The sequence below is a fragment of the Ictalurus punctatus genome, chromosome 7 (assembly GCF_001660625.3).
Source record: "Ictalurus punctatus breed USDA103 chromosome 7, Coco_2.0, whole genome shotgun sequence".
In the NCBI taxonomy this organism is placed as follows: Eukaryota; Metazoa; Chordata; class Actinopteri; order Siluriformes; family Ictaluridae; genus Ictalurus; species Ictalurus punctatus.
In genome coordinates this window covers 12,959,163-12,971,117 of record NC_030422.2, presented here as the reverse complement: position 1 = coordinate 12,971,117, position 11,955 = coordinate 12,959,163, and the positions used below count along the sequence as shown (strand labels likewise).

Genomic DNA, 11,955 nt, shown 5'->3' with positions numbered 1-11,955 from the left:
GCATTGACTATTGTTTTCTCTGTAATTATGGTACCAATAATTACCAATTATGTAATTATGCTGCCTCCAAGTGTTTCTGGAACTCTTTCTGAGTAGACCTTGGCTCTTGGGCTACTCTTCTGACTATTCTTCTGACTTCCTGGTCAGAAATATTGTGAGGAGCTCCGGTACATGGCCGGTTGATAACGGAGTAATGTTGTTTCCACTTGAGGATAATGGCCCCAATGGTGCTTACTGGAGGATTCAGAAGTTTTGAAATAGGTCTATATCTGATTCCATCAATATGTTTTGCAACAATAAAGTTGCGAAGTTAATGGGAGAGCTCTTTGCTTTTACCTATCAGAGATGTTTCCTGTGTGACACCCTGGTAACGAAAAGCCTTTTTATAAACCATCAATTTACTAACCCAGCTGATATTAATGTGCACAGATAGCAAGTATAATTAATTACGGATTTCAGCTGGTTCCTTGCCTTACCTTGTCTTGGAGAACTGCTTTTTCTTAGTGTGTTCATCACTTTTTTCGTTTCATTCCATTTTATTACACATAACTTTATTTATGGACTTTAATGTTGTGAATTTTTTATATTTCCAGATATCTTGAGTTAATACCTAAATACTCATTTCCCATTACACATTTATATGCAATATATATTTGACATTTAGCAGTAATGTTTAGATTATGAATGTGGAAGTAGGTAGGGCATCTTTTGGGGGATTTGAAATTTAATCTTTAAATTAAATTTTCTTCCATTCTTCTTACTTTCTGAACTTTTCCTCAGATACAGATACATGCACACAGTAGAACATGAATTATATAGTGTATTCGAAAAGATATTTATACAAAACAACTTGGCAAATGGAGTTCATGCCCAGTCCCTCTCTGTCTCTATATATCCCTCTATGTTTCTCTCTCTTTCTCTCTCACTCTCTCTCACGCTCTCTGCCACGGTTTCTCACCAGTCTTACGAGTCACTGATCTAGATTTGTCACTACTCTCACTGTTCCCACTGAAAAGCTTCCAGCAGCACACAGCATGTGCTCTGACTGGCATAAGGTCGCCCTTGACCAAACACTAGCAGAGGATAAAATATTAATGTCTTAATGATGGAAAATTCTTAATCAAACTTTGACAACTGTGTGTTCACAGAAAGTAAACACTGTACCTCTGTCAGTCAGAGCAATTGTGAGCTGAGAACTTGAATAATAGTGTTAAATGGAGCTGTTAGCATAAGGACATGGGGCTTGTTCTGCTTTGCTGTGATAAGACAACATAGACACTGCCTCCTTGTGGACACACACATTTCACTACGTCTTGGACACAATCATGCTCCCATAGTAAACAGAACTAGTTTTAAAAACTGTTCTGGTCTTATATTGCTCTTATTATGTGTATGATGTGAATAACACAGCAAGTGACAATAATAACCAAATTATTATTATAATAATTTAAAAACAATGGCTAAATATGTTATGTTATAAAACTAGTTTATAAGCATTTATAATTTCTACAGTTCTAATGACAACATGTCCATTTTATAGTTGGATCGTCCAGAACATCCCACAGATGCTCAATCAGATTGAGATCTGGGGAATTTAAAGGCCAAGTCAACACCTTGAACTTTTTGTCATGTTTCTCAAACCATTCCTGAACCATTTTTGCAGTGTGGCAGGGCACATTATCCTGCTGAAAGAGGACACTGCCATTAGGGAATACCGTTGCTATGAAGAGGTGTACTTGGTCTGTAACAATGTTTAGGTAGCTGATGTGTGTCAAAGTAGCATCCACATGAATGCCAGGACTCAAGGTTTCCCAGCAGAACATTGCCCAGAGCGTCACACTTCCGCTACCGGCTTGCCTTTTCTTCCCATAGTGCATCCTTGTGTCATTTCTTCCCCAGGTAGAAACGCACATGCAACCGGACGCCCCCATGATGTAAAAGATTCATCAGACCAGGCCACTTTCTTCCATTGCTCCATGCTCCAGTTCTGATGCTCACATGATCATTGTAGGCACTTTCGGTGGTGGACAGGGGTCAGCATGGGTACTCTGACCAGTCTGCAGCTACACAGCCCCATATGCAGCAAGCTGTGATGCACTGTGTGTTCTGATACCATTCTATCTTAGCCAGCATTAACATTTTCAGAGATGGGAGGCATGCCAGGAAAAAGCCTTTGCTGTCTTAAAAAGAACATTAGAGCAAGAATACAATTTGCCAATGAGCATACAGGCAAAGACCAGGACTTTTGGAATAATCAAACTAATCAAAGATAGAGTTGTTTGGCCACAGTAACAGCAGACATGTTTGGTGCAGACCAAGAACAGCTTTTCAGGAGAAGCACCTCATACCAACTGTGAAGCACGACAGTGGAAATGTTATAGTTGGGGTTGTTTCACTGCCGCAGGGACTGGACAGCTTGTATTCATTTATTCAAATGAGAATTCTGCATCATATCAAAGAATGCTTGAACATAATATGAGGCCATCTGTCCACACGTAAAAGTTGAACCGAAAGTGAACCTTTCAACAGGATAATGATCCTAAGCACACTAGCAAATCCACCAAGGAATGGCTCAAAAAGAAGAACTAGATGGTTGTGGAATGGCCTAGTCAAAGCCTGGATTTAAATGTTGTCGGGGGATTTGAAACGGGTAGTACATGCAAGAAAACCCTCAATCATGTTGTAACTGAAAGAATACTGCATGGAACAGTGGTCAAAAATTCCAGCAAGCCGATATCAGAGACTGGTGGACAGTTATGCAAAACACCTACAAGAAGTTCTTTCTGCTAAAGAGCACAATAAGGATGTACTTAATTTTTCCACAGAAGATGATCACATCTATTGATATTTCTGTTGAATAAATGATTTAAAAAGCTCATTTTCCATGTGGTTTTGTTCAAGTATATCAATTTTATTAATAGGCACTGTTTCAAAGATGACCAAATGTGTGCTTGTCCAAACATGTCAAAAAAGTAAAAAAAAATTCCATGGGGTATACTTATTTTTTCATATGACTAGATAGATAGATAGATAGATAGATAGATAGATAGATAGATAGATAGATAGATAGAAAAATAGACAGTGAGATAGATAGGTGGGTGGGTGGGTGGATGGATGGATAGATGGAGAGATATCTAGCTAGATAGATAGATAGATAGATAGATAGATAGATAGGATGTATTCTTGCCCCAAGCCTAATGTTCCACTGTGACCAAAACCAGGATAAAGAGGATACAGAAATTGAATGAATGAATGTTGCTCATTCACATAAAATAACACAAACAGGCTATAGTTCTCAGAAAACCTGTAGAACTTTTGCGTTCATGCATTTTTGATGGCTCTTGTAATTAAGCACTACAAAAAAGGGAATGTTTTTTTTAAAGGTCATTTAAAAACATGCTGCATTTATGTGCTCATCTAAGATAAAGGCGATATTGAATTTTATAGTGAAAATAAGACTTGTTAAGACAAAATTAAAGGATGCTTATTAAAATGTTAATTATCGCTATATAATTATAGTGGCACTATTGACACATGCATAATCACCCTTTATACATTTTCACATATATACACTCATACCTTTTATCTTGATGATATGGTCAAGAATATCCCTTCTATTAACTAATTCTAATTCAAAATTTTGAAACTAGGGAACCACAAAGTAGTCTAGGTAATTTAGATTACAAATATGGCAATGACTTCTTTATAACTGACACAGTGCTCCTGCCAGGGGTAGATGTGCATTCACTAGCCCTTACTTTATATAACAGAAATTGATATTTAATGTTTCTATATGTAGGCCATCCAATACTATTTGAGCTCAAGGGTTAAGGAAAAATCAATGCTAACATGCATCATTTCACCAGCAGTGACATACATTCCTGATATGTATACAGTATGTCTGTGACCATGTTTTTGTTGTTGTTGTTGTTGTTGTTGTTTTTCAATACACAGTCCATGGAATATTTCACATATTTCACATATTTCCACATACAGCAGGGAAGACTTAGACATCACTTAAGTGTCTTTGTAAAAATACAATAAGATGTATGTACAGTATGTAATTCTGGCTGTTGGTATTATTAGCATTGCAGTTATTACATGCTACAGCCCAAAAAAGCAACACCAAATCAGAAATTAGTGTCAGAAAAATTCTAGTTCATTCAGAGGTGTGTGTGTGTGTCTGTGTGTGTTACAGACATTGGACAAACAAAGTATAGCTGTCGTCAAGGCAACAGGGCTCTCTCCTCTTGAAACCTCTTGACTGGCCTTTGCCGCCACACACACACACACACACATACATACACGCACACTTGACTCACAGCCTTGTACTATGTGTGAATCAAGGCCATCTCAGACAACCAAGTAGTCCGAGGAGGAGGGTTTGCTCTATACAGACACTAACACACAAAATACAGACACAGTAGTGTTATTTCTCCCTTAATTATTTATTCCTGTAAACTCAGAAACAACTAAGAATGGAAAGAAAGATTTATGCATATTAATAATTTTCTGTAAAATAAAGAGTCTTTGTATGTAGAAAAGACATGTCTCATCTTTGACTTCAATCCATGCTATTAAAATTACTTTAGATCATGATTATATTATTATTTTGTAACATCTTCCCTTTTACTCCCACAGTATGAGGGTTCTTTAGAAGATCGAACACCTTCAAATAAAACTACAGTTTCAAAAGGAGTGCAAGATCTCAGTTTAACATTCACAAGACTAGGAAGATTGTAATATTGCGGGGAAAAACCCTCTTGCTAATTGCCTGCCTAGCGTTTAAAGCTGTTATGAAGGCAGCTGAATGGATTAGTCTTTTACTCAGCGGAATTGATATAAAAATGTATAAAAATGGCCCAAAAAAAGAAGTAAAATAAAGAACCAGACAGATGCAAAAAAAAAAAAAAACGCAATCTAGTTAACAATGTGTAAAATGCTTAAATTAGTTTCATAATTAAATTGTAACTAGCCAGTGCCTCAGGAGAGGACGAACTCAGTTTGGACTAATTATGCCAGAGTGTGTTTGTATGTTGTTTGAGCACAGTCATCTCCTCCGAGTTTGACAGTAGAAGATGCATCATGGCATCATGGATCGTGTACACTTGTGCCTGTAAGGGGTCACTACACATCTGGACTGAAGTCAGTGTACAGTACACAGTGATATCTACTCAATATAACTCTGCTATACTACAGTATACACACATGTTCAGTCAAGAATATAGTCCTGCTTAAAAAGTGATTTTGCACACACCTGCACCAACTGACCCTGTCTTCACACCCTCCCTCACCCCCGCAAGACCCTCCCCCTCCCTACCCCCACACCATTCACCAAAAGGTCAAAACTGGTCAAAGAATCCTTCGATTGAAACATACAGAGTGCTGCAGTATGCACTGAACACCTCCTCAAAAGCATCCTTTTGTAGAAGTACATAAATCATCACACACTTTTCGTTCTTGCTGTCTGTCCTACACGCAGACGTTCTCTCAGTAGGATGGAGAATTACCTGAAGTGGTTACACATGCAAGCTGAATTACACTTGCATGTGTAACACTTAAGCTGAATGCCAAAGCCTACTCTCATTCCTCCTTCTTGCATTTCTCTTCTTTCTTCTCATCTTTAAAAATGTCCCATAAAGATCTGCCTGTGTAGTAGGAGGTTAACAGCCTCTGAGTGTTCTGGCAGTGTGAAAGCATCAATAGAGTGAGCGTGAACTACAGGCCCACACTGAAAAAGGGGTAATTGACTCAGCGGGCACACCCTTCCCCCACAGCAAAGCTCAATGGATAGACACACACACTTTATTGCCTGCTTCTGGACTCTGTAGGGGCTCGGTTAATATCCACCCCTGTTGTTTATTCCGTCCCTCTTTGCATTTGCACCCAAATACCTTAAAATTGTGTTCTTTTTCAACTACCCTGCAAAAACTGGCATCTTATTAAGTTAATATTTCTTGAATATAGTTACATTTATCTTGCATTTCCTATTACTAGGATTTTTTTCCTACTAATTTCAAGCTTGAAATAGTCGTGTTCTATGGGCAGATCAATTTCTAATTTTATTTCAAGAAAGAAGCAAAACGACAGTATCTGCCAATATAAGATCATTTAAAGCTTGAAATGAGTAAAAGAATTGATTTGATATCTTATAATAATGTGTAAAGGCCGATCTACTGAAACGGGTAAAATAAAATATGATTCATTCCTCCATCAGTAACTGCTTCACTGGTCAGGGTTGCAGTGGCACCAGAGACTATCCCAGGAACAGTCGGCATGAGGAATATAGGAATCAGGAATACACAGAAGACTACATTACTGTTTGAGCTTTTATTTATTTTTATTTTTTTTAGGGTCAGGGAAGTTGGGTTGCCATAGAGACACAATCTAAGTAGATAACCATAGCAACTACTGCAGCTCAAAGTGAACAGACGTGACCTATTAAGGTTAAATGTGGGCAAGACTGCATGTCAAAAGCAGAATATGTACAGTGATATATAATTATTATATATATTACAATTATATATATATATATAATTTCAATAATTAAATTATTATTCTCTACAAACTGGACAGATAGAAAATCCGTGATTGATCTAAGTAATGTTCCCGCTTATACAGCTGTGCCGATTGGCAACAATAATCAACATAAATCAATTCTCTAACAGCTTCTGAGTCTGTGTACTAAACAACTCAGAAGTCTGTCCAGCCTATTTGAAAATGTTCTAGTACATAGTGATAATCCAAAGTAAAATATTTCTGAATGTTGAATGACAGTTTTGTATGGACAAAATTCTGAGAAATGTTTAACTGTGTGTATGTCCTCCACTAGATAGCAGCATTGCTATAGTTGTGCACTCATAGAGGGGTGATACATACACTGTATATTACTGTCTGTATAACATGCACATTACAGACGTTTATAAATATTATACAATATTATATTATACACATATTATACAATACTATACAATGCTTTTATTAATAAAAGCAGTTATTATATCTACCATGTTTTTCCTTGTGATACCATCTGTCTTTATACAAGGGTATTTTCATGAACCACTTTCCACTTTTAGTATTACATTTACTGATTGCATGTTCCACTCGTGTCCACATGGGATTCCTTCAGGTTCTCTAGTTTCCTCCTACATTCCAGAAACATGCTGGTAGGTGGATTGGCCACACAAAATTACTGCCATCCTATCTGGGATTCAGACCCACCACAAACCTAGACAGGATGGAGCAGTTACTGTAGATGAATGAGCGAATGAAAAACTACTACTAAATATTAAGGTTAACTCAGAAACAGCACAGTCAGGTCTCTGAAGGCTAAAAAAAGATCAAATGTTCCAATACTCCATACTGCCCATCTGAGTCCATGTATGCGGTACTGGAAGCTCTAACCATGTTAATAGGACTGTGAATCAACTGGATATGATAACCATGGTAAGACCGCTCTAAAACAACAGGAATCAGCCATTCCTGTCTCACTGGCATGAAATCTTGGCCCAGGTGACTGTTGGCAAGGCAACGCAAACCTCCCCAAGTGATTGTTGGCATGTCAACCTGAACGCCCCAGGAGACCATTGGCAAGGCAAACTCCCTCCCCAATACATTACCTACATTATCCAGTCCACAGACCATCATTAGGTAGAGGAATATGGAACCACTCAAAACATGCAAGGGCAACAGACAGATCAGGATAAAGAGCTCATTCAGTGTAGAGAAGATAATAGCCTTCCTCAAAGAGTTTAGTAGTTATCAGGCAGTTACTTTAATGAATAATTGAATGTTGTTTATTTAAACAGAAATAGACTGGATCCGGTTACTGTATCCAACTATTAGGTTTCCCGATGCTTTGCACTGTAAAGAAATTTCTGTTCTTTATCAAGTAGAATTGTCTGAATAAAACCCCTCATCTACTTAGTCAAGAAAATGAGGTTGGAATGTAGTAAACAAGAGCACTTCCATTTGTTCTTTGGACCACTGTAACTCCATGCTAACATTGTCATGCTCTCTCACAAGGCAGCGTTTCCCTGTTATAAACAGGTTGTCACAATTGTATGACTTGTGATTCAATGCTGTTTCGCTGAAAAACATGCTTGGGAATTTATTCCCACTTTGTACTTATTTTCTTTACTATAAGGGTTTTTATGAGGAGGGGTATTACATGTATTATTAAAATGCAGGGCATAGATTGACAAAAATATGCAAATGTATTAACATGCAGTGTGATTCCCAGCATGGAGAGTTTATGTTTGGCCATGTGCCATCGTTTTGGTTCTAGTCCTGTCTCAACCCCGTCCTGTCATTCGTTAGTTGCCGTACTGTATTCATCTATTCTGTGTTAATTCCTTAATTAGTTTGGTTATTTATCCCCTGTAGTGTCTTAACATGTTGGAGAAGTATTGTTGATTGTTTGAATTTTCTGTCACTTGTTTTTCTGGCTTTCCAACTTGTTGATTATGGATTTTAGTATGATAACTTTGGATAACTGCTTTGACCCATGAAGTGGATGATGATTTCTGGATTTTCCCAAATAAAGCCTACACTTGCACTTGCATACTGCCTTATATTTGATTTACACTCAAATGTCATTATTATTTTTAATAATAATGCCAAAATGTCGTTATTATTTTTACTGCTTTACATATTATTTCTAGTTTGTTTGCCTACTCACTGTAAATTAAAAGTAACACATAGGTTTACATAAAAATGGAAAAGAAAACCCATACATCCTTCTAATGTAGTGTCATTTATCTACAGTGATGTGAAAAAATAAGTACACCCCATGGAATTAATTTTTTTATTTTTTACATATTTGGACAAGCAAACATTTGATCATCTGTGAAACGATGCCTATTAATAAAGGTGATACACTCTATCAAATGACACATAAAATTTTACATTTTTGTGTAAATTTTCACAATATAAATGAACAAAAAACAGATCTGTCACATGGAAAAAGTAAGTACACACCTACATTTATCGTACCTTCAAATCTGTAAAATTAGAATCAGGTGTTCAAGATTGGACACCAGTGATTAGAACCTGTTTAGGCAGTGCAGGTGGAACCTGTTTTATTTATATGGCTCTCATATCTAATGTCTGGTGTTCCCTTTGCTACTGAGGTGTGTGGTGTCATCATGCCAAGATCTAAAGAGTTCTGTGGATGCCTATGAGTCTAGAAAGGGATTTAAAAAGGTCTCCAAATTATTTGAAATACATCATTCCACTGTAAGGAAAATAATCTACAAATGGCACAGATTTTAAACGACTGCCAATTTGTCCAGAACTGGCCTTCCCAGCAAATTCATTCCAAGGGTAGATCGTCTGATGCAAAAAGAAGTCTCCAAGAACCTCAAAATTTCATCACAGGATCTGCTAGTAAGTCTTGCAACTGTTTGTGTCAAAGTGCATGCTTCTACAGTCAGAAAGAGATTGCACAAATTTGACCTGTGTCACGTATTAAATGTTATGAAGTTGAGGACAGATGCAAGTGCACATAAGAGCTTTTAATAAAGAGAGACATGCAGACAAATCCAAGACAATAGTTTGGTCAAAAAAGTGTAGTCCATCTTTGTAGGCCGCAGTGAGGGATGGGAAATGTAGTCACTGGTTTGCTGTGATATCACAACCTGCATGTGAGGAAAAAGCCTTTGCAATACTACAGTTTACCAATGAGCATATAGGCAAATACCAGGCCTTTTTGAATAACATTCTCTAGTTATAAGAATCAAAGATAAAGTACTTTGGTTACACTAACAGCAGGCATGTTTGGCACAGACCAAAAACAGCTTTTCAGGAGAAGCACCTCATACCAACTGTGAAGCACAGCGGTGGAAACGTTATGGTTTGGGGTTGCTTCACTGCCTCAGGGTCTGGACAGCTTGCATTCATTGATTCAACTATGAATTTTGCATATCAATCACATCAAAGAGTGCTTGAAGATAATATGAAGCCATCTGTCCGAAAATTGAAGTTAAACCGAAAGTGGACCTTTCAACAGGATAATGATCCTGAGCACACTAACAAATTCACCAAGGAATGGCTCAAAAAGAAGAAGTGGAGGGTTCTGGAATGGTGTAGTCAATGCCTGAATTTGAATCAGATTGAACGGTTGTGGGGGGATTTGAAACGGGCAGTACATGCAAGAAAACCCTCGAACATCTTGCAACTGAAAGAATATTGCACAGAAGAGTGGTCAAAAATTCCAGAAAGCCTGGTGGATAATTATGCAAACCACGACAAGAAGTTATTTCTGCTAAAGGGGGCAATACTAGCTTCCAAGGGAGTACTTACTTTTTCCACAGAAGAATATCACATCTGTTGATATTCCTGTTGAATAAATGATCGAAAAAGCTAAATTTCCTCGTGGTTTTGTTTGAGTATATCAACTTTATCAATAGGCACTGTTTCAAAGATGACCAAATGTTTGCTTGTCCAAATGTGTCAAAAAAGCCAACAATTTCCATGGGGTGTACTTATTTTTTCACATGACTGTATATAGACAAAAGCCTAAAAATTTTGAAGTGGTTTTCTTCCCATTCTGACACAATACTGGAATAGAGCAGTGTAATGCATTCTACAGCAGAGAAAGATCTCAAAAGATCGATAACACTTTAACTACAACCTGTTCCACGGTCAAGAACTGTGACAGCACAATATTCAAATTACTGTATACTTTAACACTGAGACAGGGGAAACTTTTTTTAAAGCACCTTAAATCTAATAAATCCGCTTTTCTTCTGCAAAACACCGGCACTGTCCATGGCATATTATACTATAATATTTTAAAGTAAAAGTTCTTTTGGTTCTTTTCATTTTCACCAATAGTCATTCAACATTCCTTTTCCCAACAGTGGTGATGCCTGTATTTAATATCACTCCAAGCATGATTACAAAGCTTTATTGGATTTTCTTACTTCCCTGGGGTGCTTGATTGAATAATGCCAGGGTTACAAGAGCTTGAGGCTTTTCTCAGAAACTGCCCCAGTACTGAATTAACATCATCTTCATAGAAGCCAACACCCAATATCATTGTCAAGAAAGAGAGGATCGAATTAATCTCAGACCAAAATCAAACCTGAGAGCTTCAGCAGGCCATCATTCTGCAACAAGATCTTCATTTATAATATGATGGATAAGGTCACCACAGAAAAGTGTGAATGAACAACGCTAGTAGACTGTAATGTTTAAAAAAAAATGTCACCATAGAGTTACAAACATACACTAGGAGGAAACAGTATCTCTCCAAGCCCATGGTTACTGAATGACTCAGTAATATGAAGACAAGAGCAAAGTACTTTGAGTAGAATTACAAGTGCAAACAAAATACAACAGGTAAACAAAGTAAACAAAACAACAGGATAACTGTATGAAGTACTGGTTATTGTGAAAACCTGAGCAGACAGATTGTGCAGATTGGGTGTGTCTGTAAACAATCATTAGCAGAATTCAGATTTTAGCAAGGGCATTGCTGTGCAATCCTGGTCCTGCAGTTCATATTAAAATATATTAGTCCCTACTCTAACATTGCGTAAACGCTTCTTAATTAGCTGAGTATATTAACCTACAAAACAATCAGTCCCTCCAGGAGTGCAAAATCAAGCAAACTGCGCAATATTCAAAGGAGCCTGCAATTTTTTCAAAATTACAGCAGATTCTCTGTAGATTTGGGCCAAGGCGGACATGTGACGTCATCACAATGTGCATTCACCCAAAGCCTCCTTGGATTCACATGCGTCAAATATGAGTACAGATAAAAGATCTCGTTTAACAACAAACATCAATGCAAAAAAAAAAACGCTACGAAACAATTTTGTGCAATTGCAATTTTACCAATTCAAGTAGTTTTCTGCAAAAAAAAGCACAAACAACTCTGCAAGTTGCATTGCAAATTTTGGAGAGAAAAAAGCCAGAGCAAAATCAAGCATTTTTGGTCTTTACAATCAC

General features: G+C 37.3%; 1 protein-coding gene across 1 annotated transcript in view; it reads right to left on the bottom strand.

Annotated features, from left to right (window-relative positions):
• ank2b (ankyrin 2b, neuronal) overlaps positions 1-11,955 on the bottom strand; it is a 175,457-nt gene that overhangs the window by 142,884 nt on the left and 20,618 nt on the right. The gene's annotated exons all lie outside the window — the stretch shown is intronic.